Raw genomic sequence first — 6,000 nt, forward strand, 5'->3', positions numbered from 1 at the left:
GCTGTGATTTGTTAGGTGGAGTCCGTTGCTGAAGACACAATAGAAAAAAATAGTAACATGGCATGGGATGTTTTACTACATGGGCAATAAATGTACAAAGGAAATGGCGATTTTCTGTTAAAATGGGATCCAGAGAAGACAAAAGAGCTTTATTTTAGTTTAGTTATATACACACACACACACACACACACACACACACACACATATTCACACACACATTTTTTTTTAAAGAAGTGGGGGGTGGGGGAGTGAGGGGCAGCAGGGGGTGGGTGGGGAGAGAATCTTGAGTTCTGGAGATCCCAGAACTCCATTTTCAGTGAGAGGCCTGACACGGGGTTTGATCTCATGACCTGAGCCAAAATCAAAAGTCAGATGCTCAACGGACTGAGCCACCCAGGTACCCTCCAAAGGGGATTTTTAAAAAATTGTGAAATGTTATAGATGTAAATAGTAATAACAGCTAATATCTATTGAGCACTATTCCAGTTGCTTTACGTGAATTCATACATTTAAGCCTCAGAGTAATCCTAAGAGGCGGGTACCATGATGACCCTTATTTTTCCAGATGAGGAAATTTAGTCGCAGAGAGATTAAAAAGCCACCTAGTAATACAGCTGAGTTGTGCCTGAGTCCGAATTTGAAGCTGGGCGTTCTGTTTCCAGAGCCTCCCTCATAATTGCGACATTATACTTTCTCTCCTATATTAGCCAGAGAGTAAGATAATGAGCTTTCTGTTCTTGCCAGAAAGTTTAATCGAATCTTAGTATTTGCCAGAGTTTCTGCAGACTTCTAAGAGATAGGAAAGAGTATGGCTGTGCTAAAGGTGATGTGGTATCCTGGGTTGGACCCTGGAATAACAACAAAAAAGACATTAGTGGAAAAACTGAGGATCTGAAGAAACTGTAATGTTAATTACAGTTAATTACGGTTAATTTCTTAGCTTTGATTAATGTACCATGATTAGGTACGATGCAAACAGTAGGAGAAGCTGGGAGAAGCCTGTATGGACCTTTCTGGGCCAGCTTTGTAATTTTTCTGTAAATCCAAAATTATCGCAGAAGGAAACATTACCTAAAATAACAATGTTATGGATATGAAGCCTCACCGATACCTTCCTCTTGTGGCCCCTCCACAGAGGTATCATTAATTGTCTGGGATGTGGAGCCCATCAGTTCAAAAGGCCTAACACAACTATTAGTATAACTAACTTGTGGGCCAAAAGAAACACATTATTTTAAAATGTAACTTTTTAACTTTATTTTATCCAAGCACAATTAATATATAGGGCTGTGTCAGTTTCAGGAGGGGTACAATACAATGATTCAACAATTCTCTGTATTTCTCGGTGCTCATCATGATAAATGCACTTTTAATCCCCTTCTCCTGTTTCACCCATCCCCCCTCCTCGTTCTGGCAACCACTAGTTTGTTCTCTGTAGGTGAGTTTGGTTTTTTGGTCTCTTTTTCAAATTCATTCACTTGTTTTGTTTCTTAAATTCCAGACATGAATGTAATCACGTGGTATTTGTGTTTTCCTGACTGACTTTTTAAAAAAAGATGTTTTATTTATTTTTGCAAGAGAGAGTGCACGAGTGAGGGAAGGGGCAGAAGGAGGAGCAGATTCTCTGAGGAGCAGCTGGGAGACCAATGTGGGACTTGATCCCAGGACCCTGGGATCATGACCTGAGCCGAAGGTGGGTGCTTACCTGACTGAGCCACCCAGCATCCTTAACTGATTGACTTCACTTAGCGTTATACCCTCTGCATCCATCCATGTTGTTGTAAAGGCAGTATTTCATTCTTTTAAATGGCCGAGTCATATCCCATTATGACAATATAAATATATATATCCCACATCTTTCTCCATTCATCTGGCAATGGACACTGGGGTTGCTGCTGTATCTTGGCTATTGTAAATGATGCTTTGATAAACATAGGGGTGCACAGACCTTTTCAAATTAATGTTTTCAGTTTCTTTGGGTAAATAAATACCCAGTAGCGGAACAACTGGACCGGAGGGTATTCTGAGGAACCATCACACTGTTCTCCACAGCAACTGCACCAGTGTGCATTCCCAGCAACAGTGCGTGACGGTTTCTTTTTCTCCACATCCTTGCCAAGTCTTGCTATTTCTTGCCCTTTTGCTTTTAGTCATTCTGACAAGTGTAAAGTGATATCTCATTGTGGTTTTAATTTGCACTTCCCTGGTGATTAACAATGTTGAGCATCTTTTCGTGTGTCTGTTGGCCATCTGCATGTCTTCTTTGGAAAAGTGTCTATTCAGATCCTCTACTTTTTAATTAGATTATTTGGGGGTTTTTTGTGTTGTGTGAGTTTTTTTTTAAATATATATTTTGATATATATAAAAGACATATCATTTGAAAATATCTTCTCCCATTCAGTAAGCTATCTTTTTTGTTAATGGTTTCCTTTGTTGTGCAGAAGTTTTTATTTTGGTATAGTTCCAATAGTTTAATTTTGCTTTCCCTTGCCAGAGGAGACCCAGCTAGAAAAATGTTTCTATGGCCAATGTCAAAGAGGTTGCTTCCTGGGTTCTTGTCTGGGATTTTTATAGTTTCCAGTCTCACATTTAGGCCCTTAATCCATTTTGAGTTTATTTCTGTGTATGGCGTAAGAAAGCAGTCTGGGTTCATTCTTTTGCATGTAGCTAGCTGTCTTGTTTTCCCATAGCATTTCTTGAAGAGACTATCTTTTCCCCATTGTACAGACATACCTCATTTGTCGTAGATTAATGGATCATAAAAGCATGGGTTTATTTCTGTAGTCTCTTTAAAAAGCAACACCTTACAAAACAAACAAAACCCACCAAAAAAAAAGAAAGAAAGAAAAAAAGAAAGGAATTCTGAAGGCTTAAGGTCTTAAGACTTCAGGGAGAAGTCAGAAGTGAGATTTCCCTGCCCCTCCTGCCATGAAGCCCTGTCCTTGATCAACCCTCCTTCACCATGACCAGCGACCTGGCTCACAACGCTTGGTCACACTATTGATCTCTGCAAGGACCGACCTGTAGGTCCATCCCCATTCATTCAACCTTTCTGGAAAAGCTGGGCACTGAATTTCTCTGAGCTTGAGGTTAAATGAAGAGTTGCCAGTTTCCAATAGTCTGGGTCAGCGGACAAGAGTCCTAAGGCTGAACCATTTTCTGTAGGAGACATGATATTGATAGAACAAGGCATGTCCTTAGTGGTAGAAAGGCCAGCAGGCTCTCTATTCACTCTGTGCAATAGCTGTGCACCTAGACCCCCACCCTGCTGAGACAGGGGCTAATCCAGATCTCTGAGGGACCCTTTATTTGCTCCTGAGGCTATTTCCCTTATGTCTAAAGGTCATTAGAAGTGACAGTTCTGGGACCTCTTGAGAGATGTCCCCACTCTCCACATCTATTTATAAAACGGCAACTGTGAAAGTGGAGATTCACAGACGCTCTCAAAGAGGAGGCAGAGAAAACCGTCCAGGGAGGAGAGCAGGGACCACCTGGGGCCTGGCAAGGTTCTGGAAGGCTGACTTGGGAAACATTAAAACTTTGGGTAAGTGCCACCAAAGTCTTTGGGAAACTAAACAGGCTTATCAACTGTTCTCTGACCTGCAGATACTGTGTCTTTTGCCAGGAAAAACAGTCCCTCCAGTTTGGGGATTCCTGAAAGGTAACCAGAGGAATGCGGAGTGCACTTCCTGGGCAAACAGTGTCCTAAATTCTTCCACAGGCACCGTATCTGACGCTAGACTCAGAGGCAGAGAAACTACAGATGTGAATTGTTCACTTTTTTAAAAAATAAAGTTGATACAAAAGACATAATGTTCAGGGGAGAAGTAGGGATGGGAAGGAGAGTTCAGCTTTTCACAGCTGACAGCTCTGATCTGTAAGACAAGGACACCTGTGTTCGTGCTTAAGTAAATATTTGAGGTGATACGTTCTTGTTTTCCCTGCTAATTCACCTAATTTCTTTTGAAATCTCTACGAAGTGTACTGGATTGTGAAATGTTTTACAGACACCTAGAATCACAGTGTTTAAAGGAGGACCATTCTAGATCTCAGAGTGAGATATGATTTTTGTGATACATAAAGCTAATTCATGTGTTTCTACTTTTCTTGGGGGGGGAAAAAAACCACTCACAGTTTTATTAACAACTGGGACCATGACTGTTTGTTTCCCAGTAGAAAAAAGAAGTTTCTCACCTAATGCAGGGCTGTGTGGTCGAGCTGGCTGTGAGCTGTAAGCCAGAGACCCGAGTCCTGCCCCAGTCCTGTGAAACCAGCTCTCTGACAGCGGGACCCAGCTTTCCCATCTGTGAATGAGAACTAAAACTCTCACGTGTGATCACTAAGAGGCTGAAATCAGATATTACTCCCAAAGCTGGAAGGTGGACGTATGCAAATGTGAAATCCGCATGACAAGGAGGCATAGATGTATACCAGCTATAAACTGTAATAACGAAGGTACCACAGCTAGTAGGGTTAAATGAGAAATGTCACCAGAGATTTTTAGTGAAGGAAATTCTTGCGAGAGATTATTAATCTTGAAACTGGTTGAATATTGATGAGACATTCATCTTCTGAACTAGAAGTGTCTGTGTACTCTATTCTAGATGGTTTTCAGAAAGAGAGCTGAAACCACCTTCCCTGGTAATTGCCTCAATGTTTAAAGAGCTTAGTGGTGGGGCGCCTGGGTGGTTCGGTGGGTTAGAGCCTCTGCCTTCGGCTCAGGTCATGCTCCCAGGGTCCTGGGATGGAGCCCCGCATCGGGCTCTCTGGTCAGTGGGGAGCCTGCTTCCCCCTCTCTCTCTCTGCCTGCCTCTCTGCTTACTTGTCATCTCTGTCAAATAAATTTAAAAAATTAAAAAAAAAATAAAGAGTCTAGTGGTAAGCAAGTTATTCCTGACATTTAATCCACGCTACCTTTGCTCTCAACCCCATAAAGTGGGGCAAAAGGGCATGGCTGTAGCGTGAAGCTGTCCTGGTTTTGTCACCTACTAGCTCTGTGTGTGAGCTGGGGCAGGGTGACTTACCCCTGTACTCCTGGTCCTTTGTTGATTAAGTGAGGATGATAATAATGCCTAGAGCTAGAGTCTACGGGAAGTGCTTTATAAGGTGATATGGTGATTATCATTTTGAGGTATCATATTTACTACAGACACGGTGTTAACATTCTAAGATTTTAAACGATTAATACTATTAACTTGTTATAACTCGGTGCAGTCTCTTGGAAGAATTGCACAAAGTCACATTGAGTGAAAGAAGCTGGGTACAATACGGTGGGTTTAACACGATATTACAAAGTGGGCTTCTAGGATGCTGGAAATGTTCTATTTCTTGATCTGTGTGTTTACATGAGTGTGTCCAGTTAGTGATCACTCATCACATTGTGAATATAGGATGCGTGTTCTTTTCCATATATATGCTCTGCTTTAATAAAGAATAAAAATTTTTGATTTAGTAAAATTATATACCACCTGGAAAAAACAGCAGCAGCCAACATCCAAAACCTTCAGGTTTTCCATCTTCCAGAGCTAGTGAAGGGGTTCAGATCAACATCTTCAAAATGCGCCGCTTTGGCATGTCGATTATTTTGGTCAGAAGGCCATCAAGGCCCAGTGGATTAAAGAAAAGTGAAAACTTTTCTTAAAAACTGAACTACCCCCAAAGAATTTAGATAGGTGGTCTGACCAAGAAAGATGGCTTTTATCAGAGATAACTTTTTATCTGAAAGACAATATACCAGGGTGAACATCCAATTACCAAAGACCTGTCTTTAAAGTCCTATGAGTTACCCTCCCCACCTTTGAGGCCCAGGCCCCTCTTCCATTCCTTAGTTTTGGAGGCTATAGAAACCTCAACTGCCTGACTTGTCCGTGATTTGCTTTGTCTTTGTGGGGCTTTCGTACATATATAATTAAATTTGCTTTTCTCTAGTTATCTGCCTTTTATAATTTTTGCTGTGAGACCACAGAACCTAAAAGAGTGGAAGGAAAAATTTTTCCTCC

Source organism: Mustela erminea, chromosome 14, assembly GCF_009829155.1.
Source record: "Mustela erminea isolate mMusErm1 chromosome 14, mMusErm1.Pri, whole genome shotgun sequence".
NCBI lineage: Eukaryota > Metazoa > Chordata > Mammalia > Carnivora > Mustelidae > Mustela > Mustela erminea.